This window comes from Ahaetulla prasina, chromosome 11 (genome assembly GCF_028640845.1).
Source record: "Ahaetulla prasina isolate Xishuangbanna chromosome 11, ASM2864084v1, whole genome shotgun sequence".
Taxonomy (NCBI): Eukaryota; Metazoa; Chordata; class Lepidosauria; order Squamata; family Colubridae; genus Ahaetulla; species Ahaetulla prasina.
This window is the reverse complement of record NC_080549.1, coordinates 23,154,734-23,182,343: the sequence shown is the minus strand read 5'-3', so window position 1 is coordinate 23,182,343 and position 27,610 is coordinate 23,154,734. Positions and strand designations below refer to the sequence as shown.

At 40.8% G+C, this 27,610-nt stretch overlaps 1 protein-coding gene across 4 annotated transcripts in view; it reads left to right on the top strand.

The window, feature by feature from the left end:
- ZC3H12B (zinc finger CCCH-type containing 12B) overlaps positions 1 to 27,610 on the top strand; it is an 86,604-nt gene continuing 58,994 nt past the window's right edge. The window contains exons 1-2 of one of the 4 annotated variants that reach the window (XM_058196592.1): positions 1 to 303; positions 8,546 to 8,682. The gene's annotated coding sequence lies outside the window, so the exon portion shown is untranslated. The remainder of the gene's footprint in view (positions 304 to 8,545; positions 8,683 to 27,610) is intronic. The other 3 variants (XM_058196591.1, XM_058196595.1, XM_058196590.1) reach the window with 3 other exon arrangements.

The following is a 27,610-nucleotide window of genomic DNA, read 5'->3' as shown; positions in this document are numbered from 1 at the left end:
AAGGCCAGCCTTCTCCGGCCCGGCAGCCTCAGCAACTTTGCCGGGGAGGGCGGGGGCCGCGCAGTTGCCTAGCGACGGCGCCTGGCCGGCCTAGTCTCAAAGCCGCCTCAGTTGAAGGCCGCCGCCGGCGGTGCTTCTTCCCGGACTCGCTTCGCCTTCCGGCTGCTTGAGTCTCTTCTGCGGCCACCCTCATGTTGTGGATGCCACTGAGCGGGAGCGCCCACCACGAGGTCCCGCAAGCGGAGACGCCGCCGCCGCCGCCGGCAGAACCAGAGCGGGCAGCTGCATGGGCGAGGAGGCCTGGTGAGGAGGCAGGGGGCTCTGTGGCTGGAGGAAGCGGGTGTTGCTGTTCTTCTAAGCTCTCATCACCCAGACCGGGAGAGCTACCGAGTGCAGGGGCCCTCGCGTAGTGTCACAGGGAGAGGGGCCCGCTTTTCTGGGTCTGGGTGGGATTGCTGGGATCGCAGTGTTGTCTTTATGGAGGGTGGGGGAGGTGGGAGGGGGTGGTCCCCTCCCCTTTTTCCCCCTTCCCCTTCCGAGAATTGAGTTGATATCCCCTCCAGGGAAGGCCCCACGTGACCAATTTTTTATCAGTATAGGTAGTCCTCAAGTTAAAATAGTTCGTTTAGTGACTGTTCAAAGTGACATCACTGAAAAAAGTGACATGACCGTTTTTCATACTTACAACCGTTGCAGCATCATCCCAATGGTGGCATGATCCAAATTCAGACAGTTGGCAACTGACTCACATTTATGAGGGTTGTAGGGTCCTGGGATCATGTGATCTCCTTTTGCAACTTTCTTACAAGCCAAGTCAATGGATAAATCAGATTCACCTAACAAACAAATGTGTAACTTTACAGCTGCCACGATTCACTTAAAACAATTTTGGCAAGAAATATAAAATGGGGCAAAGCTCACTTAAGAAATGTCTCACTTGGCAAATTTGGGGCTCAGTTGTGGTTGTAATTCTAGGACTATCTGTACTTTATGTCTCTGAAAAATATATATAAAAAGTTAAAAAGCCAGAGAGCAGTTCGTCATAAAAGAAACCTTGGATTTGAAATCCAGGCCTTTTCAAGGTACGGCTGGGGACCTTAGGATGGAGGCCATGAAGTGGCTTCAATCCCTGGTGGGGAAACTGGCAGGAGGAAGCCCAGGGTCCCAAAATGAGACCTGGCCTTTGGTTGGTCTTCCTTGGGCATTGATCGATTGCATTCATTCATCCACTGATTGCATTGATAGATTAAGATCCTATTTGCTGCTGTCTGAAGTATTTGATGTCCATATAAGGTACCAATAAAGGAGAATATTTGTAGCTCAGGGTTGAAAGGAGGGGTTCTAGGTGTTCTCTGAGCTTGCTTGTTTTTTGCAGACATTTCATTACCCAAACTAGGTAACAACATCAGTGCTAGTAAGGAATGCGGTTTGCTGTCAGTTTGTATTCTCCTTTATTGGATTGAAATCTGGCCTTTGGTGTATCTGTCTTAGTTGTGTGCATTGCATTGCATTGTATTGATTTGATTTATATAGCCTCCCATCTCACAAAAATAACACTGAGCAGCTCACAACAATTTTAAAAAATCAGCAAAAAACACCAGAAATAAAAAGCAAAATATAAAACCAGGTTAAAAAGCATAAAACCCCATAAGCAGGTGAATTGAAAAAATATTCACAGCATTCAGGATAACAGTTGAATAGGCTTACATCTATAGATGTTGGGCAAGGTATTTGTAAGGTCATCACTGGCAAACACTGTTAATATATCATTCGTTTTGTCTGCTGATCTTTATAAAAGGAAAGAAAATCACGGGAATCCTTGCAGCTGAAATATTGCACTAAAGCTAAAATAATAAGTAGAAGAATGCTCATCTGTGCAGCTGTTTATTCATTTATTATTCATTAATATTAATGAATAATAAATGAATAAATATTCATTTATTATTCATTATAAAATGGCAAGAATAATTTTATGTCAAGAATCCTGTGAGATGTATGACTGCTGTGGGGTACTTATCCAACTCTTTAGATATGGGTGATAGAACTTCAGTATCACCTGGTTTGCAATACAGGTAGTCCTCAACTTACAACAGTTCATTTAGTGATCATTCAAAGTTACAACAGCACTGAAAAAGTGAACATTTTTCCACACTCAAGATCATTGCAACATCTCCATGGTCATGTGATCAAAATTCAGCTCTGGCAACTGACTCATATTTTTGAAGGTTGCAGTATTTTGGAGTCATATGATCCCTTTTTGGGACCTTCTGACAAGCAAAGTCAACGGGGCAGTCAGATTCACTTAACAACTGTGTTACTAACTTAGCTGCAGTAATTCATTTAACAACTGTGGCAAGAAAGGTTGTAAAATGGGGCAAAACCCCGTAATAAATGACTCACTTAGCAACAGAAATTTTAGACTCAATTTTGGTCTTAAATTGAGGATACTAGTACTAGCTTCCAAGAAGAACAATACCTAAGGTAAAGGTAAAAGTTCCCCTCGCACATATGTGCTAGTGGTTCCCAATTCTAGGGGGTGGTGCTCATCTTTGTTTCAAAGCCAAAGAGCCAGCACTATCCGAAGAATGCCAAAGGCGCACGGAACGGTGTTATCTTCCCACCAAAGGTGGTCCCTATTTTTCTACTTGCATTTTTTACATGCTTTCGAACTGCTAGGTTGGCAGAAGCTGGGACAAGTAATGGGAGCTCACCCCGTTACACGGCACTAGGGATTTGAACTGCTGAACTGCCGACCTTTTGATCGACAAGTTCAATGTCTTAGCCACTGAGCCACCGCGTCCCTAGTCCCCACTATACCTAGAATAACAGATAAAAAAATTGGATTAATTATATTCAAAATAGATACCAGATTAAGAAATTTCAGATTGCCTTTGAATGAAGGATGTTGTTTTTGATTTTAATGGAAGAAGTCAGGTTATGTGAGAGAGAAGGATTATAATTGTGTTAGATTTTAAAAATTAAATGTATGACTGTTTGTTTATTGAACTATACCTTGTGTTTGCTCCGGGAAGTTGGGGGGGGGAGGGGGAGGGAGGATGGGAGGGGAAAAATTTAATTTTTTAAAAAAAATTACATTTATATCCCGCCCTTCTCCGAAGACTCAGGGCGGCTTACACTATGTTAGCAATAGTCTTCATTCTATTTGTATATTTATATACAAAGTCAACTTATTGCCCCCAACAATCTGGGTCCTCATTTTACCTACCTTATAAAGGCTGGAAGGCTGAGTCAACCTTGGGCCTGGTGGGACTAGAACCTGCAGTAATTGCAGGCAGCTGTTGTTAATAACAGACTGCATTAGCAGCCTGAGCCACTCAAGGACCCTATTGTTGTATAATTGTTGTAAAACTTTTTCACTAAAAAAAAAAAAACAGATAAAAAGGAACAACCAGAATGCAACTAGTCCTTGACTTACAACAGTTCATTTAGTGACCATACAAAGTTACAACAGCATTGACAAAAAATGACTTATGACCATTTTTCACAGTTACAACCTTGAAGCATCCCGCTGATCATGGGATCAAAATTCAGATGATTGGCAACTGGTTCAAACTTATGACCGTTGATGTGTGCCAAGGTTATATGACCACCTTTTGCCACCTTCTGACAAGCAAAGTCAATGGAGGAGCCAGATTCACTTACCAACCATGTTCCTAACTTATCAGCTGCAGTGATTCTCTTAACAACTGTGGCAAGAAAGATTGTAAAATGGGGCAGAACACTTTTAACAAATGTCTCATTTAGCAACAGAAATTTTGGACTCAATTGTGGTCATAAGTCGAGGACTACATGTATTTATCTTTATTTCATTTGTGCAGATCTTACATCCCAAGGATGGCTTGCAGCCAGGATTAAAAGCCGCAAGTGTTATGGAATGTCCATGATCAGATTGTATTGCTGGGGGGTGGGGGGTTGGACTAGATGACCTACAAGATCTCTTCCAACTCTGTTATTCTCTGTTATAAGAGCAGTGGTAGGAAGTAGTTAGTAACAGCAGTTAGGGTAGTAACAGCAGCTGGCCAAGAACACAAAAGAAGCCCCTAGGTTTGGTGGAGAGCGCCTTTTGTAAGAAGATGTTCCCTGAATATATAGCATTCCTAGAAAATTATTTCTCAGCATTGGGCATTCTTGCATAATTATTCCCTGGTTTAGAGGCAGTGAATTCTGAAATCAGCACCTTCTTTGGCTATAAAATGGTTTGAACAGACAAAAGTGAAAATAGGTTTGTTTATTTTTTATAATTTTTTACTTTTTAATATATTACACACCATATATATTTTGTAGACAGTGTGTTGACTGGGTCAAATCTTTTTTAAACAATGCTAACGGTAATAATACAAATAAATATGCATAATCCTGACCTACTTCAACAATACCATTCTCTCTTTATAATTCGTTATCATTTTTTCCATTAATTCATTTAAACATAAATAACATTTCTTTGTGCCATGTATTTGTTATCCCCTACTAAATTATTAATATTTAATATTTTGAAAATTACTCATTATTCCACCATAATTTCAATATCCCAAACGTCTAGGGCTACTAATAAGGCCAAATATTAACAAAATTTAATCCCGGGAATATATCTCAAAATCCCCACAATTTTTAACAGTTAAAAGTTTCACAACATACTTTAACACTCTATTAATATTAATAATACAATTAGATTACCTAATCCTAAACTTCCACCTACTAAGCTTAGTTTATTTTTAATTCTAATAGATTTTATTATCTGTTAATATGTATGCTACTATTTTCCTTATTTTTCTGCTGTATCAATAAGACCCATCAATAAGGCTTTTTTTAAAGAGATTTTTCTTTTTTTTTTCTCTAAACCTTTCATTTTTTTGAAGATATTTTTCCTTTTTCTCTCTGTTCTATTATAAGCTTTTAAGGAATTATCTGATTGATTCCTACTTATTAATCCTTTCTCTTCATTATCTATCTTCTTGCATCTCATTTTGATTTTTTCCTTCCTTCCACTGCTGCTTCTAATTTTTCATCTATTTCCTGAATATCATGTTCATCTTTTCCCCCCAATTGTTGAGTGGCTTCTACACTCATTTCTTTATCTTTAGACAATCCCCTTGTCTCCTTTTGGTTCTTTATAGTTTCATGCATGTTTTTAAGCATCAAGATTATTTCTTTATTTGCTTCTATTATCCCCTGTAGATCCATTTTGTAACAATGTAATAAATATTACTCAGTATACCTCTTTGGTTCCAACACCTCAATATTTAAAAACTCCAACTTAATAAAATTCAATCAATCCCATAATTATACCTCCAAATCCCATAAATTTAAAGTATTTAAAATTCTTTAGTAGTTTACAGCCTTGTGATTTTCCAATTACATATCTTCCCAATTGTCCAACTTTTAAAGTCTTATTTAGCTTTTCTTCTTTTCTCTTTTCTTCTATCACCTTTTTTCTTTTGCCTCATAGAATGTTTTGTCAAGTAACCTTAAAAATCCAAATCCAGATTAATCCACTACATTCCTCCAATCTTTCAAATCCACAATCCAATAGCCAGTTTCAATAAAGTTTAGTTATTTGCAATTTAATTCATTTTAGAAGTCTTCAAGAGGAAAAAGAAACTCATTAACTATTTTAAAATATCCAAATCATCTTCTAGAATAGAGTCAAGGTCAGGCTGCCTTTCTTTCTTTCTTTATTCTATTTTGTGTATTAGATTTTATGTGGATTGGACCTCACTTTCACTAAGAGTACTGACGCTGTAGTGCTCCTCTTCTTCCAGTCTCCTGCTCCCAAGTCCAACATTAAACAGTATATCAAAACAACTGATTATTCAATAAGTCCAGGGAGTTTAGAAATACAAATAAGCAAGACAGTGTCTCCCAAAAATCACCTTTCAAATTGTTTAACCTTTTTCCAGACTTTCTGTATTTTAAGGCTTTCCTTGGGCATTTCTTTCGCCTCTTAATTTTCAGTCTTTAATCTTCTCTGTGTATCTAGTTGCCATTTCCTTAACACTTGGAGATTATCTTTTAAAATTCTTGTACTTAAATTTAATCTTTGAGTAAGGGTTGGAAGTTATCTCACCCAGTTTCAATGCTCTGTCCACGGACCGCTCCTGCACAAATCTTATGGTCTCGGTTGTCTCAGTTTGTGACTTCCAAAAATGGCCGTTGTCCCTGGTGCCATTCGGGAGAGCTTGCTTTGGACCTAATGAGGAAATTGGAGTTCCTTGTGGTCCATGAAGTGCCTCTCCTTTCTTTGCCACCCCTGCAAGGCAGCTTTGACCCCATAGGGTCTCCCGACACCATTTACCGGCTGGATTTCACAGGGCTCGGCAGAACACACTATTTTCCAAGCTGTTCTCACTGTGATGTCAACCAGAAATCCCAAAAGTGAAAATAGGTTTATTAAAAAGTATTAATTATAGTGGTTACACCACAACCTTCTTGATAGATTGCCTTTTCAAGATAGAATCTTTGTAAAGTGGCCTAACTACCCAGAATTGCTGGAAGTCAGGCAGTGTATAAATTTAATTATTACTCTCATAAATGTAAACTATAAAACCACAACTTTTCAACCAGAAAAAAGGAATACAGGTAGTCCTCAACTTATGACCACAATTGAACCCAAAATTTATGTTGCTAAGTAAAACAGTTAAGTGAATTTTGCCCCATTTTATGATTTCTTGCCACAGTTGTTAAGTGAATCAATGCAGTTTTTAGTAATATGGTTGTTAAGTGAATCTGGTTTCCCTGTTGACCCCAGCTGTCATAAATATGAGTCAGTTACCAAGTATCTGAATATTGATCACATGACCATGCAGATGCTGCAACAGTTATGTGTGAAAAATGGTTGTAAGTCACTTTTTTCAGTGCTGTTCTAACTTCAAACTGTCATTAAATGAACTGTTGTAAGTCAAGGACTTCCTGTAATTCGTAACTGAGTTTGTTTACAATAAAAGATAAAATTATAACAATAGCCAAAAGTTCACTGAGTGAGCAATATAATCAGTAAAATTATTTCAGTTTATATTCATTTTAAGTAGACAGTTCTTTAGAACTATAATTGAAAGCAAAAATAATAGACTTCCCCTACTCCTTGGGAAGTGTTTTACTAAGAATTCCTGTGTTTAGTGCCCACCATTTTAATGGATCTTAATATTTGCCCTTAGGTTGGGCTTCTGATAAGCTTTGAAGTTTGGACAACTTTTCATGATCACTCAATGACTCTATTTCATAGGGCCCATTTCTCTGAGTGAGGAAGGGAACCATGAATAGGCAATTCCATTTATGCCTGTGGTCTTTCCAAGACCCATGTTGCTTTGTTCTAACTTTCTGTAAGAAGTGGACACTGAATGAGTATATAACTTGGTTGTGCAGAACTGCTTTCTTCTGAAGAAATAATATTGTTTGTTTACAATGTCTTGCTTGGTCAAGAAATGATGTCTAATTTAGATAGATAGCCAACAGAAATATGCTATCACCTGTGGTCCTGTTCATGACCATCCTTCAAATGATATGGTAGTTTTTGTGAGATTGGATCTATATACAGTATTTAACTGCTGGTGGGCTGGGTAATAAGGTATTGTAAATAAAAGCTTACTCAAATGGAAGGTCCATTTTGTTTTCAGTTCCCTCATCATGTTGACCATCACAACCCTTTTCTGATAATTAATTTTCACTATATTTAGTTTTGACTAAGCTTTCATATACAATTCAAAGATATGCACAGTACGATCACAATATCATGATAGAACCAAGTTGTTTGTATTCTCAGTGGTGAAGCTCAGTCATGACAAAACTCAGGATGTTCTCAATCTAATCTGCCTAACAGAATTGCTGTTAGGATAAAGTGGGACGAAGAAATCACAAATGTAGTCTTCTGCAGAAGGAAGAAAGGAATTAGTGGCTGAGCAGCATTTAACATCCTAAGGCTGCTCGCTTGAAGCAAATGCCACTAAAATCATAGGATACGTTGGAGGCACTTGCTCAAATCGAAGGGAAGATTTGTTTATCAAATTTAGGCACTGCCCATTTCAAACTCTAGGTTAGAATGCTCAAGACTGTTCAACATCTGAATATCAGATGATCAAAATAAAATTATTTACTGAAAAATAAGATTCTTTGAATTCATTAGAAATTACTCTATGGTAAGAACTTAATCTTTGCAGACTGCTAAGAAATATTTATGTGGCTGTTAGTTTGTAAATGTTTTAATTGTATTATAAAGTGAAAGGTTTTATGGCATCGTGAAGACCAGTCCATACCTTCAGGTGGATTGTATTGGAGGAAGGGAAAGACAGACAGATGGACAGACGTATACAAACTTTATTCTGCACGTACTTTTTTATATGCATTAAAAAGTTTATATGACTGAGAATATAGTAAAATCAAAACATGTACTATGTTGTTACCGTATTGTGTTTAGTTTATTTCCAGGTAGGAAAATTCTTGCACTTTAAAAAATAAGTTACAGATAAATTTTAAACAATGAACATTGATGTAATAAGTTAAAAGATAATTCATGGATATTATGTAATTTCAGTTCAAAGTCATTAAAAAGAATGGAAGATTTGTCACTGAAAAGGAAGTTCAGCTACAAGAGAGTGATTTGAAATGGCAGAACAGGCTTTTCATAACAGTGATAATATTTACGATTTTGGGCACTCCCTCTACCCAAAGGTATTTTATCTTTACAGTATTAGCTATGCTGATCAGGATTAGTGTTAAGTAAAATTCATACTTGATGCGTTGAAAGGTTAAAGTTAACCTTGACTTGTGGTAGCTAAAATGTAACACTATATCATATTGAGAGAAAACGAAGAGAATTTTATATTATAAATTTATGATGTGGCATTGTGTTTATCTATGACTGTCAGGGTACAGCATTTGTTCCAGCTTGGTATAATTAATAAAATCTTCATTCTGCTGTATTTAAATTTCACTCTAATGAGTTGAATATTAGTACTGAAAATCTGCTCCATATTATTGCATGATGGGTATTCTGAAAGATGTCTAATTGAGTTCAAATCTTAGTAAAAAAGTTAAAAATATAGCTTTATTCAATTTGAAAATGTAGTAATTGTACTTTTGTTTGTTATTTATAATTTTCATGTCACTTTTCTATTTCAAAGAATATCCCATGCAGTTGTCAGTGAAAATATATAGAATAAAGTACAAACTTATTAAATAATAAAAGCAAATCTCTTAAAAAAGAAAATGATTAGCAATTATTTTAACAGATTATTTAAGAGCCCAAAGCATAGCAATAGAGAATGTAGTTATCTGCCAGTTCAAGGACGTATAAAAATTGCAACTATATTGGCAGCAGCATTGGCAATGATTCACTTAACAAGTGTGTTGAGAAAAGTTGTAAAATGGGGCAAAACTCACTCCGTAACATAAATTTTGAGCTCATAAATTTTGTGATCATAAATTAAGGGCTACTTGTAATTTTCCCTCAAAGTCTTAAACTTGGCTGGTTCATATGGAGAACAAAGAATACAGATACAAAGAAATTCAATGATATCATACCGCCTGTTAGAGCCAGCTGGTCTAGTGGTTTAAGTCCTGGATTAGAAGTCTAAACATGAGTTCTGATCCTACCTTAGATACAAGGCCAGCTGAACGACTTTAGGCCAGTCCCTCTTTCTAAGGCCTAGGAAAAAGGTGGTGCAAATCACTTCTGAAAACATTGTCAGGAAAATTGCAGGGATTTGTCCATGTAGTTGCCAGGTGTCAAGACTCACCTGAAGACATGGTAAAATAAATCAATACATCCCTGTATTGTCTGATGCTGGAGACAGCAATGGGGAGAACTTTTTGTTTTTCCACTGCGTTGATTGGACAATCCATCCATTGGGTTATTTCATCATCTATCTGCCAGAGACTGAATGTAATTTTTTTTTAATTTTCCTTTTGCCACGCCTCCTCTACTTGGCTGAGCTTCAGTTCATTTCACTCAGTCTAGCTATAGCGATGGGTGTTTCACAACAAGTTAGATTGTTGTGTCTTGCCCGCTCTCACTGCAGCCGAGGTCTGCTTATCTGCTTCCGAACGCTGAAGAATGTCCTCCCGGCCCCAGCCCTGGCTCCATGCCCAGACAGGCTGAGGAGGGGGCATCTCCCGGCCCCAGCCCTGGCTCCATGCCCAGACAGGCTGAAGAAGAGCAAGTATCTCCAGCCCCCAGCTCTGGCTCCATGCCCAGGCAAACGGAGCAACTAGACCCCTCCCCCTCCTCCACAGCATGTGAGCCTGAGGAAGGTCAATTACCAACAGCTGCCGATTGAGTGACCTCGCCAGAAGACTTGATAGGCGGAGGCAACAGAAGGAAGGGAGGGGCAGGCCTGGATAAGTGCTGAGTCATGGAGCCACACCCCATGGCCTATATAAAGGATCTGCTTTCTGGCATTCTCTGAGTCAGGCAAAGTCTAAACATATCTTGCTGAAGTCACTTACTGGTCTCCTGCCTGCCCTGAGGACTTTGCTAGGACTTTGGCAGAGCTGCAGAGGCACACCTGATTCGGATTTCCCTGACCCGGCCGTCAGCGGAGGAGTGGGACACGACATAGATAAAGTTTTAATACCAACTTGGACTTGCTACCTTGACCTGACTTACTGGACTGTCTGGGAGCTGAAGAATTGTTTTTCTGTTCCTGACAAGCTCTGCAAGCTTGCAGCTGCAGCTGATCCCATTTGCTGCTGCTGGTGGGTTAGTTGTCCCTGGGACTCCAGGTCGACTGCCCCCCCCACCCCCCGGACTTCTGTAAGCAGTGACTGAAGGGGTTATCAGTTTTCATGGCATCTTCGAACAGCTAGATTTCTAACTATACTGCTGCCGGCATGTGAGCAGGTTTCCTGGTCCACCGGCACAACCGCCACCACCTACAGCTCCTTCATTCATTGGGCAGCTCCGGCGTCACTGCCTGGTACATCACGGCAAACTCCGAGTATTTTTTCAGGCTTCGCAGCACTGGGAGAGCTTGGGCTTTCGTGCCTGTCAGATTGCCAGCTTCATTATTTGAGGAGGCGAGTGGAGAGCGCTCTCCTGCCGATCATGAGTAAAGGCACCGACGGAGTTTCCTTTCTCGCTCCCATGCCATTTTGTTCGACAGACTTTTGACAAGCCAGAGTGACAAAGGAGATCAAGATGATCTCTGTGGAACTAATTTATTTTGCGAAGCTGTGCTGAGGGAGTTGGTCTTCCACCCCTGTGCCTGTATTTAACCCCGGTTGGGGGGATTGATATAGCGCTATTAGAGTGGTTAGCTCTAGCAACAAATTTGAACCTTCTCCAGATCGCTGAAGTGCTGGGGGGTGCAGTTTAATTCACACTATTTCTTTCCAGTGGCTAGATTTCAGGCTGCATCACAGAGAGACGTTAGAGCTTTACCAGCATTAATTCTGACAAATTCAAGCCCTAATTTTCCTGATTCTATATGTTTGGGGACAAGAAAGTTAAGCCTCATGGCTGATTCTGAATTTTCCTCAGATCCTGAACAACCTGTCAGTCCCCCTAGGACAAAGAAGGTGTACAATCCGTGTGGCAGTAAATCTCAATCAGCCACAATAGGGGTAGAGGGCACCAGTAGGCAGTTACCATCTAGGCCTACAAAGAAAATGTCTCATTCTGATAAGAATGAAAAGAGACTCCATGATGCCTTGGAGAAGTAGTTTGTTAGAGCCCAACAAGAACTGGCCCAGAAAGCAAAGCTTCTGATGGTTTCTAATATTGAGGTGACCATCAATCACCCTAATCAATCAAGTGCTTTGAATCTTACTAGGGCGGACCAGTCATTAACTGGATCCCAGGATACAAAACAGCTTCCTGTTGCACCAGGAGAAGGGTTGCAGTCAGGTGCGCATCACAGGTGCACGCCCCAGAAGCGACCTTCATACCAACCGCACCGGGGCCCCGCTTGGAGGAAGGACCAGGGGTGGGACTAACCATGGACTTCCAGGCTATGATAACTGAAACCTTCTCAAAGGCTCTTTCTGCTGGATTTACCCCGGGAAATCAGTTTTCTTCCCTTTCCACACATTTACAGCCCCAAAGATCTCGTTCTCCATCGCAACAGGATTTGGTGGATAGTGCTGATTCTTGACTTGCTGATGAGGATCAGGGAGATCCTGAGTTTTCAGAGGATGAGGGCATGTTACTGGATAGACCAGCTTTAACAAACCTTTTTTGCCCTTCCATCTTCAAGTAGTTTGCATAAGGCTAAAGTAATGACAAAATTGGAAAGATAGTGGGGCTAGGGGATCAGACACAGGTAGCTCCCACCCCACATGAAGAGTTGTTCACGGTGCCATCACCTGAGCAAGATTTTATTCCTTGTCCACAACTCTTTGCAGAAGTAGTGCAAAGGCAGTGGAGCCAGCCCAATTCCTTGGCTGCGCCGAGTGGGCATGATTAGAAACTGTATTGTGCGTATCCAGAGTTGGAAGGTATGCTCCAGCTTCCTATGGTAAACACCCCGGTAGTTAATTTAACATCTTCCACTGTCCTTTTTAACGACATAGTGGAAATATTGAGAACAGAAGATAGGAAGGCAGAAGTTTCCTTTAGGAAAACTCACCAGGCAGCTGCTGGGCCATTAAAGCCACTATATTGGCTTCCTTTTTTAACCACACATGCCTGATCTGGCTGTGACAATTGCAGGAGTGCTCACCTCCAAACGATATCAGGTTCCACCACAATATCAACAAGCTAGTAGTGCCACCAAATATTTGGCAGACGCATCCTTGGATGCAGTGAAATTCATACCTCGTGCCTTGGCATCGGCAGTGACTTCTCGTAGGCTATTATGGCTCCACCAGTGGAAGGCGGATCTTAAATCAAAGTGGAAACTTGCCTCAACCCTGTACAAGGGATCTGCTCTCTTAGGAGAAGCATTTGACCCCATACTAATAGAGACTTAAGGACAAACGTAAGGTATTACCTTCTTCCTATCGTAGGCTGGACCATTGGTATTCCCCTTTCTCACAAAGGCAGCCCTTTCGGCCAAACTCGGCCCTATTCCTTCAGGGATCGAGGCAGTGCCAACTTCCATCATAACGTCCGTTTCGAGGGGCTGGTTCCAGGCCCTTCAGGAGAGGGAAGTGACTCCCAATCACACCTTCCCATTGGCGGCCACCTACATCATTTTCTTCGTCAATGGGAGGCCTCCACATCTGACACTTGGGTTCTTCAGACAGTGGGCTTTGGCCTCACTTTAGAATTCCACTCTAGCCCTCCCAACTGTTACCTCCAGTGCCCGGTATCAAGCCATCCATTAAAAACCAACTGATGTCAGCAGAAATTCAGCATTTGCTGGACATAAGAGCCATCGAACCGGTGCCTATGGGGTAAGAATGAACTAGGTTCTATTTATTTATTTATTATTTATTATTTCAATTTTTATACCGCCCTTCTCCCGAAGGACTCTATTCAATTCTGTTCCTGGTGCCCAAGAGTTCTGGGGACTGCAGAGGGATCTTGAATCTCAAACAACTTAACAAGTTTGTCTTATACCACTGATTCAATATGGAATCCCTCAGATCGATATTGGGGGGCATATGGGAAGGAGACTTAATGACATTGCTGGACCTCAAAGAGGCATACCTGCATGTCCTGATCCATCTAGCACATCACAAGTACTTGCACTTTCCATTTCCAATATCGGGCCATGCCATTTGGCCTGTCACTGGCCCCAAGAACTTTCACAAAATAGTTAGCAATGGTTGCAGCGACTATATGGCTAAAGCCGATACGCATAATGTGCTATTTGGACGACATATTAGTTCTACCTCCATTCCAGGTTCAAGCCACAAGGGACCTGACAACTGTAATCCACACACTCCAGCAGCATGGCTTCTCCCCCAACCTGGAAAAGAGCCATCTAACACCAGCCACCAGTATCCTACATCTAGGGGCATCTACATCTACAACAATTCACAGGAAGGTCAAGTTCACCTATCTCCGTACCGTCAACACAGCAATAAGATGTTAGTGTCACAACTTTTGTCCCAACGGTTGATTCCCCTGCTTCTACTGTCCCAGTTGCTAGGGAAAATGATCTCATGTATCTCGATAATGCCTTGGGCTCACCAACATGCTCACCCACTGCAATGGTTTTTACTACCATTCCAGAAAATAGGCCACAGCAACTCTCGAGCCAAAGTTGCCATTTCGCCTCAAGTATGTCTGTCTCTCCGCTGGTGGACATCAGTGGTGATGCGGAAGGGATGTGTCTTCCAGGAGCCAGACCATGTCATAGTGGTCATTAGATGTGAGCCTCTTTGGCTGGGGCGCACATTCACAACTGGCTCAAGGACAGTGGTCGCCAGTGGAGCAAAGAAAAAGCATGAGTTGGCTGGAGTTGAGGGCGGTCCATCTTACCCTCCGCCATTTTCGGTCTGAGGTGACAGGTCGCCATGTGCTGATCCTCATGGACAATGTAACTACAAAAGCACATATAAATCGAGAGGGCAGCACTCGCTCCCAGTTGCTCATGAATGAAGCAGACAGGTTGATGAGCTGGGTGGAAAGGTACACGATTGTTGTGGTCTGCCAGCAGCCTGCAGAGCTGGCAACAGCGTCGGACAGCAATGAGGCTGAGGAAGAGTGTGGGCCAGTCCTGGAGGCTGGGGAAGGCCCGGATGAGATAATTGGCCCCTCCTATAAAACTTAAAACAGACCAGCAACGGCGTTTGGGTTTTGCCAGAAAACAATGTTGGTAGCTTCGTCGTCTTGCTTTCATTTTTGTATCTGTGTCTTCTGAACGTTTGCCAAGAAAGGCCTTTGGCAGTTTCCCTAATTGGACCAAGGTTTGTGATAGGACTGAGGAATTTGTGTTGGGAGGAATATGCTTTAGTTTAGTTGAACTTCGCTGAGAATGAAGTAATTCTCGGCTGTTTGAATAAAGTTTGTTTGTTTTTTCACTTACTGAGTTTCCTACTACCTATTTGGGCCTAGGTCACAACAACGATCTCCCTCAGGGCAGAGCACATCTCCGGCTCATCCAATGTTCAAGTGGACTGGTTGAGCAGACAATACCTAGACCCATCAGAATGGTGCCTTCATCCACAGATATTCTAGGAGCTGTCACTACGATTTGGCCCACTGATCATCGATCTGTATGCTCGACTGGAAAACACACAACTTCTGAGATTTTTCTCTCGTTTGCCAAACCCAGGAGCAGAGGGCTGCAATGCTGTATGCATCACATGGCCTCGGGGACTGCTTTACGCGTTCCCTCCCCTCCCACTCATCCCAAGGGTGATTTGGAAGCTCTTAGCCGAACGAGCGGAGCTGCTCTTAGTTGCTCCCCATTGGCCATGACATCACTGGTACGTTGACCTGGTGAGCCTCTCGGTGTCTCGACCCTGGAGGATTCCCCAGGACAAGATCTCTCTCAGCCAGGGGATCATAATTCATCCAGAGCCACAATGTCTCCACTTGACCATCTGGTACTTGAGAGAATCCTCCTGAGGAAAGAGAATCCTTCAGGGAAGGTGATAAATACCATTCAGGCTTCCAGGCATGCACCTACAAACCGTATTTACAACGCTTCTTGGCGATCATTTTGTCTATGGTGTTCAAGACAACATATTGACCCAATATCAGCTTCTTTGCCAGATGTTCTCGAATTCCTGCAAGCAGGTTTGGACAAAGGGTTGGCACCCACTACCCTATGTTGTCAAGTTGTGGCCTTATCGATTGTACTTTCTTGGGACTCTTACCGTACTCTTTCCCAACATCCGAGGGTTCGCAGTTTTCTTTGACCCCCAGTGGTGCATCGCTACCCAACGTAGGATCTTTCCTTGGTTCTTCAAGCTCTGACGTCCTTGCCATTTGAGCCGCTGACCTCCATCAGCCTCCGCTTTTTGACTCTCAAGGTTGCATTTCTCATGGCGATCACATCGGCCAGGTGGGTATCTGAAGTGGCAGCCTTGTCTGTTCGAAAGGACCTCTGTATTTTCCATTCAAACAGAGTGGTCCTACCGATGGATCCTGCCTTTTTGTCTAAAGTAAATTCTTACTTTCATCGGGTCCAAGAACTCATTTTACCTGATTTCTGCCCAGATCCACGCCACCCGCTAGAGGAAAGATGGCACACCTTAGACATTAGGAGGGCTCTATGCAGGTATATTAAGAGGACTGCTGCATTAGGAGGACTGAGGCACTTTTTGTATCCTTTCACCCATCATCAGTAGGGAAAAAGGTTTCCTCCTCTGCGGTGGGTTGTTTGCTGAAGGCCTGTATTTCAAAAGCATATGAACTCAAGGCCAAGCTTTTATCAGGACGTATTTTGCCTCATTCAATTCGGAGTGTGGCCACAATGGTGGCATGGGCTACACAGGCCTCTGTCACGGATATTTGCAGGTTGGCCACTTGGTCGTCATTGTCATCTTTTACAAGACATTACAAGCTTGACATGCATCAGCTGAGGCATCCTTTGGATGAAGAGTGCTATAAAGTGTGGTTTCCAACCCAGGCCAGGGGAGCAGTCAGCCGCCCGCCCAGGATAATTAAGCTTGGGTATATCCCAACGGAGGGATTGTCTGATCAGCACACTGGAAAATGAATGTTGAGTTACCTGAACGTTCCTTTTCGGGGTGCTGAGAGGACAATCTAGCCCTCCTTTCGGCTTCCTGTTTAGTTCCCAGGGTGGGGATTTTTGTCTTTCAGGACATTATTGATGACATACTGGATGACTAAGCCTTTGTGAACCAAACTGAAGCCCAGCCAAGCAGAGGAGGCGTGGCCAAAGGAAAATTGAAAAAAAATTACACTCAATCTCTGGCAGATAGATGATGAAATAACCCAACAGATGGATTGTCCGATCAGTGCCCCAAAAAGGAACGTTCAGGTAAGTCAGCATTCATTTTGTTCATTGATTATCAAATTCCTTGACATGTGAGAATTATTCCATGGACAGGTCAAGTTCTCCTGCTGTGTGCATCATTATAGAAATTAAAATGTGTCTATTGTGAGAAATTAAATGATAACTCCGGGTTTGTATCTTAGGGCTGGGTATTACTGAAAACCTCTGCAGATGTATAAGCTAATGATGATTTGCACCAAGACAAATTCCTTGTGTGTCCAATCACACTTGGCCAATAAAAATAAAAAATAAAACTATTCTATTCTATTCTATAAACTTGGAGGGGGAGAAAAGCACCTACACCTTGCCTAACTCAAAACTTGACCTAATTACTTTATTTATAGGTATGCATAATACAGAGCTGGCACTTTTCTTTATAAGGTTTGTATGTTTAAATTTTGCATGTAGTGAGCTATTTATGGATTGTTTGTTATAAGAAGAAATTATAATTCTAAACTACTGAGCCCATAGTCACCAGATTTGAAGAAGCAAGAACCACTTTATAATTTGTACATGCGATGAATTTTTTTTCCTGAATCAAGTTTTATTGATTTTTTTTGTTTCACACCCCCCACATATTTTATGAACAGAGTATTGACCATATCATATCTTATACAACCTGTCGTATCCAAATACATTTTACATAGTTACAATTTCTGCCAAAATGTTCTTTTTCCATATTTTTTAATCTTATCTTAGTACTTCTACACTTATTATATAAACCACGTCTTCTTCCACCCTCAAATTCTGATTCCTCCATTTTTAATCATATATATATTCTCTTTTAACTTTCATAGTAATTCATTCTTCATCCTGATAAGTTTAAACATTTTCAGGGTTGCTTTTCTCCCATTTCATCTTTTTTGTTTTACAGCAATCCTCCATCTCCCTCTCTTCTCTTTCCCCTTCGTCCCTTCTTTTATCCTTCCTACTTTCTTCATTCCTCCTCTTCCATTCCTCTATTTCCCCTTCCTTTCTCCCCCTCCTTTCTTCCTCCCTATCTAACATTCTCTCCTACTCTTATTTCCTCTCTCCCTCTCCTTTCCCCTTTCTTCTATTCCTCTCTTTCCTTCCTCTCTTGTCCCTTCCTTCCATCTCCCTACACCTTCTTTTCTCTCTCTATTGCTGTATTAATTTTCAGTCCGATATTTTCCGCTATGGTGTCTAGGCAGCCCCGATTTTTTTCTTCATTTATTGAATGTATTTCTCAAAATCCCCATCACATTTTAAAATTATTAACAGTGTATTTCAACTTATTCCATTTTTACCTTAAAACCTTATAACTAAATTAACCTTCCACCTCTTATTTTCTTTCCTAATTTCTTATTCCCACATCAAATATTTGTTTTTCTCATTTACTAGCATTTCAATTTTATATATCAGTTTTAATTATTTTCACATTTAAACCACTTCATCTTTCACATTGCATCTGCTGATCCATTTTACAATAAACAATATACTTCTTGTTTGCTTCTTAGATATATTACCTTTCATCTTTACATACATCATTTACTAACATTTCAGTTTTGTATCTTAATTATTCCATTTTACAATAATATGTATACTTCTTCTAATTTACTTCTTACATACAGTTTCTACTACTAATACCATTCCCTTAAATCAACAAATTAATGCTTTAATTCCCTTTCTACTATCTACTATTCTTCCCCTTTTAACCATTTTCTTTTGGTCTCTTCAGAATTCCATTTCTTGATATTTTTTCCTCTTTCTCCCATTCTCTTATTTCCTTCTTTTTCTTTTTATATTTATGGTATCTTTCCTCCTGAATCCTTTCTATAGTTTTAAAGATTGTTACCATCTTAATTCTTCCCCTCAATCTTTTCCCATTTCCTTCTCTTCCCTTCTTTTTTTATTTTGTCACTGTCAATCTGAGTATAATTAACTATTTTTTTATCTTCAATCATTTTCTTTTCAACATTACGTTCTTCCTTTTCATTTGTATTTCCTTTTTCCTTTTTTTGTATTCTAATCAGTCCTCCACTTCTTTATTTCCTGTAAACGCTTCTTGCACCTTCTTTAGCATATTCATACTCCCAATTTTCCATGTTGTCAATTCAAAGAGAAAAAATCTTTTAAGTTTATTGTTATTTTAGTTTTGTATAGTCCAAATTCAAGTCCATATAATATCTCTTTTTTCTTTTCTTTTTTCCAAAAAGTGTCCAATTCCAATATTCATTTAGACCATTCCAGTTTAAGGCTCTATTTTTTCCATTTCTTTTGAAGTCATGCTCCAGCTGTTTAAACTAACACTCCTCAAAATTTCCCACAATAAAACAATCGTTGCAATACTTTTTTTCCATCAGCAGATGTCCCTCTCCGATCCACAAATCCCCAGGCAACAAAGTATCAGCATTAAATCCACATAGAAAATATTTTCTCTTCCATTAATTCCTTTGTTTTGTTAAAGAATGTTTTCCTTCAATTTTCTTGTTCTTGTATTATTTTTAATCTCCTCCAAATCCAATTTTAAATCCATGTAGAAAGTTCTCCTTTCTAGGCTTTAATCTTCTAAATTCCTCTTTGGGTTTTTTTGTTCTTTTGTTTTTTCACTTTGACTTCCCAAGTGCCAGTTAGCTGTTTATTTCACACTGGGTCCTCTTTTAAGGTTTCAGAAGATTTTTCTTCTTACCTGTGAGTTGGCCAATTGCTCAGCCGGTAACAATATTCCATTCAATCACTGCTCCAGCGCAAATCTTAGTCCATTTGACCCAGCTTGTAGCAGTTATTTCAATGGCTGCCCCACCACCAGATCAAAGAGCTGCCTCCGACCCTTCAAGGAACTTGCCTGTTCCTCTTGTCTTCCGAGATACCTCTCTTTCTTCCCCGTCCCTCCAAGATGGTTCCGGTCCGAAGACACCCCCCCCCCGACAGCGCTTTGTCTGGCTGACTTTTTGCGAAGCTCATCGGAGCTTGCTATTTTCCAGCCAGTATCACCACGACACTTCCGGTCCCTCGCGATAAAAAATTTCTTCAATTTGTTCACTGTGACTAACATAGTAGAATTGATTGGCTTTGTTTTCTTTCCTTTATTTAGCTTGGCTACATTGTATCTCCCTGTATTACTATATCAATGATTCCAAACATTTGGAATCATTTCTCATTAGGGCTGTGGCCTTAAAAGAAGGTATAAACGAAGCAGCATACATATTTCTAAATTACATTGCTTGAGCCTGAATCCTACATTCATAAAAGAACATATTACTTGGTCAGTTTTCCCAAACAGTAGATTTTACTATAAGTGTAAGAAATCATAGAAAATCTTTCTGCTGTATGTTTTGAATAATATAGTTTAGCTGAATTGTCCAAATACCTTGATGTACCAAAGCCTTATAGGATTATAGAAGCTAAGGCTTGTTCCCTTTGGCTTTCCAGTATAGCAATGATTGTTATTATATAAGGGAGACTAAAGATGCAGTCTCTCTGACGAGAACATTTCTCTCTCTCTCTCTCTCTCTCTGTAATTTGAACAAAATTGCTTCCATTTAATAAGTGACCTATTTAAGACTGCACATTGTATTTATCTTTTGTGTATCCTCTTTAAACTTTAAAATGTTATAATTTAGAATGTTTGGGTGCAATTCTATTGCCTTACACACTGTAAGCCGCCCTGAGTCTTCGGAGAAGGGCGGGATATAAATGTAAATTAAAAAAAAAAAATCTATATGGAATTTTAATATACCACCCAGATTTGAATGAAGAAGAATTGTGCAAAAGGATAATCATATGATTCTCATTTATTTCAAGAGTCCAGTACTAAAAGCCGTGCTGGTGATATATTTTCCACTTGCTAAAGAACAATGTGAAGATATCCTTAGACATCAGCATCTTTTAAGGACTCTGATAAGTTTTATATGAAATTGTGAACAGTGTCACAGTGAAAAAAAGGATAATGAGGCAAACAGATTTCTGGAAACATTTATTATATTCAGCATGGAATTTCTACACCAATATTGCGGTATTATGATCTGATGAACATAGCAATTGAAATTCATTTTTTAACTGCCACAAGAGGAATTTAGTTCAGTCAGTTCTCTAAGATGCAATGATTGTGTGTGGGGGGGGAATGCTGGGTGCCTGACCTCTCTATATGTAGAAGGCTTTTTTCCTTGGTTAAGTTTTACAATTTAATTAATTGTCATGAGATAATAAAGTAGTAGCTTACTGAAGCAACAGGCCTAGTGCCGTGAGGGCATGAAATAAATATATATTTCTTGCTTGCAGTGGGAAGATACCTACTGTATTTTTCGGACTATAAGACGCACTGACATATCTTAATTTTTGAGGAGGAAGACAAGAAAAAAAGCTTCGGCCTACCAGCATCAGGATCAGCGACGTCCTCACTTCCATTCAGATTTTGATAACGAGTAGCACAGATCTTTTTATCTGTTTAAAACAAATCCTATCACTCCACGTGCATTTAACTGGAGTGGGTGGGGTGGGGGATGAATTTCATGGGGCAGAAGAGGGACTTGGCACTGAAGGCTGCACTCTTGAGATGTCCCTGTCTTTCTATCTACAGCCGTAGGCATTGAAAGCCTGGCTTTCTTGGAGCAAGACCCGATAGAGACGCAGCACTTCTGTCCTCCTGGATGCTGCCATCTTGTAAACACAGTGCCGGGCTTCCCGGCAAGCCCTCTGCGCCTTTGCTGCCTTGGTCGGACCCTGATTCCAGAAGCAGTCTGGGGAAGCGTGGAGGTTGGAATTCAGTTGGTGTAGCGGGCACTGTGCAAGGGGTGTAAGGCAAGGTGCTGCCACCCAAAAACACCGTTGCCGCGATCTCTGCTGCCTGGAACCACCCAAAAACACGATGCTCTTTTTTTGCCTCTGCATGCCCCATTTTTGGAATCGGGAAGGAAAAAAAGCATCGCATTTTTGGGCAGTGTGCAGAAGGTGTAAGGCAAGGCACTGCCACCTGAAAACACTGTTGCCACAATTTCTGCTGCCTGGAGATCTCCGCTGCCTCCCCAATTCCAAAAATGGGGCATGTGGCGGCAAAAAAAGAGCATCATGTTTTCAGGCACTGTGTCAAGGTTCCAGAAAAATCTCTTCTGCATAAAAAAACTCAGAAGCCCTTGTCTTTCAGAGTTCTTTACTAGCATAAGGAAACTGGCACACGATGAGTGAAATTCCAAAACTGTACTTCCAGATTCTTTTCCCAGTTATACAAACCCCAAGAGTCCCACCCCTTAACCCCTTTGCTGGTCACATGGTCCCACGTTCTCCCAGTTCATTTGAATATCTTCCCGCCACTCCTCCTGCAGATGTGAACACCATCCGACCTTGACCGCTTGAAGAATGTTACCATACCCCTCAACCCCCCTTCTTCCCCTCGGGAAAAATGTGGCAGTGTCTGGAACCCTAAGGCCTAGTATGGTTTCCAGGCCTGACACACTGCACAGGAGGTGTAAGGCAAGGTGCTGCCACCTGAAAACACTGTTGCCGTGATCTCTGCTGCCTGGAGATCTCCGCTGTCCAAAAAGCATGCGGAGGCAAAAAAAGAGCATTGTGTTTTTGGGTTGGTTCCAGGTAGTGGAGATCGCGGCAACAGTGTTTTTGGGTGGCAGCGCATTGCCTTACACCGCCTGCACAGCGCCCACTTCACCAACCAAGTCCTGACCTCCACACTTCCCCAGGCTGCTTCCAGAATCAGGCTCCAACCAAGCAGCAAAGGCGCAGGGGGCTTGCTGGGAAGCCCGGCACTGTGTTTACGAGATGGCAGCGTCCAGGAGGACTGAAGTGCTGTGTCTCTTATTGGGCCTTGCTGCAAGAAAGCCAGGCTTTCAACGTCTACAGCTATAGGTAGGAAGACGGGGACATCTCAAGAGTGGAGCCCAAGTCCCTCTTCTGCCCGCATGTAAATCATACCTCACACCACCCACTCCAGTTAAATGCATGTAGAGTGATAGGGTTTGTTTTAAACGGATAAAAAGATCTATGCTGCTTGTTATCAAAATCCAAGTGGAAGTGAGGATCCCTGCTGCCTAGAACTGCCTGAAAATGCGACGTGCGGAGGCTGACAACCTCCAAAGGGTGGGGGCCGGTGGATGGGCGGGGTTACATTCGGTGTATAAGACGCACCCAGATTTTCACCCTCTTTTTGGGAGTAAAAAGATGCATCTTATACTCTGAAAAATACGGTGTTTAAATACATCTATGTGGAGATCATTCACGTGGCAAGCTTTGTGTGAGATTCTAATGACTTTAAGCCTTGTCATAGCAATTATTCTAGTAAGCAGACTTTCTCCGTGGAACTGCTTCTGTGCAATTGTCTCTATCTCTTGATGTATTTTATGTAACCCTCTAACAACACCTGAGTCATACTCCATGCTGAAGTTCTACCCAGCATTAAGTTATATATTTTTATTGTTTTGCTGTGGAGCTAGGAGAGTAAGAAGCAGGAGTCAAGGCAAAAATCAACTAAAGATAAGCATCTTAATAACTGCATGAAGCTGAATCCTACTTAAGCATAAATGACCCTTAATTAAATAAAACTGAATAAAGTTGAATAAAAATTGCTAGGAGGAAACATTACCTGAGGAATTACCTTTTTCACAATGGATGCGCATAAACTAAATGTTTTGTGTCCGTCACAGAATGCATAACAGTACTAAATCTGAGTGAATAAGAGATGCTTTTTCTTTTTTTGAAGTAAATATAAGGTGTTAAATTCTTCTTTTCTGACATGACAAGTTCAAGGGGGGAGGGGCTAGACATTTATGGATTGGTTTTTCTATTGAAAGAAGAAAATATGGGCATAGCTTAGCTTCAAAATATTTGTATTACCTACAGGGTGAAAGAAACTCCAAATTACTGTATTTTTCGGACTATAAGACGCACCGGTGTATAAGACGCACCAATATTTCAAAGAAATAAGCAAGAAAAAAAAGGTTTTTGCCCTCCCTGGACCCCAGTAGCACTTTGCAGGCCTCCCAAAGCCTCTGCGCACTTTGTTTTTGCAAAAAAACAGGCCCATTTTTCCCAAAAACAGGACGTGCAGGGCTTCGGGAGGCCAAAAATGGCTGTATTCGGTGTATAAGATATACCAACATTTCCACCCTCTTTTAGGGTGGAAAAAGTGTGTCTTATACTCCTAAAAGTACGGTATTCTGGTGTTGATATGGAAATGTTAATTTCCACTGGCCAACTTTGGAAGCTAATTCTGTCATGTAGCAAAGAATACGATATGAGTTCTATTAATAATTCAGAGTTTTCCAAAATGAGGCAGCCTGGAAGTTGGAAGAATCAGTTGGTCAGTAATTTGGTCAATTTTGAATCTGCGGGAAGGTCATCCCTTAATTGGGAAGCTGTGAATAGTAGCCCCTCCAAGTGGTGAACACATGAACAGACTTGATCAAGCTCAAATTGAACTGGAAATTTGATAATCAGTATGTTTTTATAAAAAAAACAGAAGTGTTATGATCTCAGTATCATCTTTAGTTAGATGCTTAAGTGTTGCATTTTGCCTCAGTCGAAGCTGTTGAATGCTCTTTGTAGAAAATGCATCAATGTACAGGTAGTCCTCGACTTACAACAGTTAGTGACTGTTCAATGTTACAACAGCACGGACAAATGTGACTTATCACTGTTTTTCATAGTTACAACCTTTGCAGCATTCCCATGATCATGTGATCAAAAGTCAGATGCTTGGCAACTGGTTCATATTTATGACTTTTGCTGTGTCCCAAGGTCATGTGATCCCCTTTTCCAAACATTTGACAAGCAAAGTCAATGGGGAAGCCAGATTCACTTAATAACAGGTTACTAACTTGTCAACTGCAGTGATTCATTTAAGTGTGGCAAGAAAGGTTTTAAAATGGGGTAAAACTCATTTAACAATTCTCGTTTAACAAATTTTGGGTTCAGTTGTCATTGTAAATTGAGGGCTGCCTATAATTATGAAATCAAAGTATTGAGAACTGCAGCCAGATCAAATTGACTGGTTGCATCTGAGGTATGAGACATAGATATACAAATGCTTCTTGCCCCTCAAGACCTAGAGAACAGCATAGAACCAATAGGAATTTCTAATCTACAAACCTTTAAGGAAAAACACTTTAAATTTTGGGAAGATTTCAGAGATCCCTAGGCTGAAATCTGAAATGAACTTCTGAGAAAGGAAGGTTAGATACCAACTTCATTCTCCCCTTGATCCATCATCTAATAAAATGGTTTGCTAACTCTTGTGTGGTTTATCAATAAAGAAAATAATTCTGGCATACAACCATATTTTGTTTAATGGTTTCAATCCCTGTGGATTGAAATTTTCTTTACATAAATTAGTCAGCTATTATTGTAACCTCTGCTATTGTGATTTTTTACTTGGAATTCCTGTACCTATCATGTGAGACTGTAATAGATACAAAAAATTATGTGAGAATTTTAGAGAAGAAAAGAAAATAGTTGGTAAGTTAATGGTAAGTTAAAGTCTTCAATTTCTTTTTAGTGAGTACATTATTCTTCAGAATAGTAGCTTAGTCTGATCCTTGTTATTGAGACAGCAGGTTCTGGCATGCTTTTTTTCCATTGTTGAGAGTGGGAGGAATATTCTGATTGCAATTTCCTTACTTGGATTAACAAAATGGCAACTCAAATTACTTTTGGGGTTACTGTTGGACAATCAGTAAGAATTTCTGCTAGATACTCTAATACAGTGGCCTCCAACCTTTTGGACACCAGAGACGGGTTCTGTAGAGAAAGGTTTTTCCGCAATCAGAGAGGGTGTGGTTTGCGTGCTGCCTGCATCCACAGATGGGGCTTTGCTTGTTTGTGTGGCCTGTTGCTGGTGCCAGTCCACGAACTCGGAGTTGGAAATCCCTGCTCTAATAGGAATGTTAAACTATGTGCCAAACCTTTGCCTAAATTTGATGATGGAGTGAATGAAAATTGATAAACTGAACCAGAATCAGTATAAGTTAGAGACTGAGCCAGTTTGGTCTAATGGTTAAGGCACCAGACTAAAAAGCGGAAGACTGTGAGTTCAAGCCCCACTTTAGCCAGGAAAGCCATCTGGGTGACTTTGAACCAGTCCCCCCCCCCACCTCAGCCCAACCCACCTCACAGATTTGTAAAGACACCTGGAGTTATTTGTAAAAATAATAAAGGCTAAGGAATTCTGGAAGTTGAAGTCCACAAGTCTTAAAGTTGTCAAGTTCATAAATACCTGCTATAAAGCAATGGTGGCCACACTTAGTGCTGTAGTCAGAGTAATGGTTGAAGGTCTGAGACTATTGCTCAGTGCATTGCTCGGATAATTCATGTGTGGGTCATCTCTCATCTATTTGCCAGAGAATGAGTATAGATTTTTTCTAAGTGTTTAACCATGCCTCCTTTGCTCATTGAGCTTCAGTCTTTTTCACTCAGTTTGCTAAAGAGACTTGGCTTTGTTTTCTCTGGCATTTAGATAGTCAGATCGTTCGCATTGGATTATTTTTCCTTTCTTTTTTTTTCTTGTTTAATTTCCCTGCTGAAGAGCTGCACTTTTTGAGACTTTGTGAGGTTTCTGACAGCACCTTCCTCAGCTGCCGGTGGTGTATTTGGCATTCCTGGGGCTTCAGGCTGTTTTCCACCACCCAGAACCTTGCAGAGACAGTGTCCCAGAGTTCTGTCCCTTTTAGGGCACCTCTGGTATTTGAATTTGCCGCCGGTGGGTGAGCTGGTTCCCCGGTCTGCAGGCACAACCACCACCACTATCACAGCTCTGAATTAGTGAGGCGGCTCCAGAGTCCCTGCCCAGGGAGCCGTGGCAAACTCTGAAGACCAGGAGGTAGCTTTGTGGCTCTGGGAGGCTGAAAATAGTCTTCGTGGCATTTAACTTTATCGGAAAGCTGTGGTGGCATGGAGGAGAGATTTTCCCGTTTGTACCTGCCATTTTGCTTTCAAGTCAGGCTGCAGCGAGAGAGGGGAGTGGCCAGCATTACAGCGGGACAGCAGATCCCAGTGCTCTGGAGAAAATGCCGATATCCTAGCTGTTTGGGGGTCCTTTATGGACCATAGGTGTTTGTAGAGACAGCGAAGAAGGGAGGCACAGACCGGTGGGAAGTTGCAAATTCCCTGGAGCGCCGGCATTAGCTTCCGACCCAACGGCACAGGAAGACAGTCATTAGGAGCTGTCAAAAGCTGGGGCGGCCACACAAAAAGACTTGAGCAGGAGCAGTGATTGAATGGAGTATTGTTACTGGGTGAGTGATTGGCCAACTCACAGGTTAGAAGAAAATTTTACAAAGCTTAAAAGGAGTTTCAACTTGAAATTAGTGGCTAATTGGCATGCAGAAATATAAAGCAAAAGAAACAAGAAGTAAAGCGGAACTTTGAGATTAAAGCCCTAAAAAGAAAACTTTGCATCTGGATTTAAAACTGGCTTTGGAAGAAATTAAAAATAATAAAAGGAAAAGAAAATTGAAGGAAAACATCTTTTGCTAACAAAAGGATTGAGACAGGAAGTAATTATCTTTGTGGATTAACAATGACATTTTGTTGCTAAGGAACTTGTGAATTGGAAAGAGACATCTGCTGGAGGAAAGAAAGTATCGCATCATATAGACCTACGAGGGAAAGTCAGAAGGAAGTTTTGTTTATACAGCTGCAGCATGATTTTAAAAAAAGGGAGTGGAATCAACAAAGACTTCAATTGGAGCAGTTTAAAGGAACATCTGAATTGGATATTTTCAGGAAATAAAAAAGAAAATAAAAAAGGGACATTACTTGCACTTGAATTTGAACTA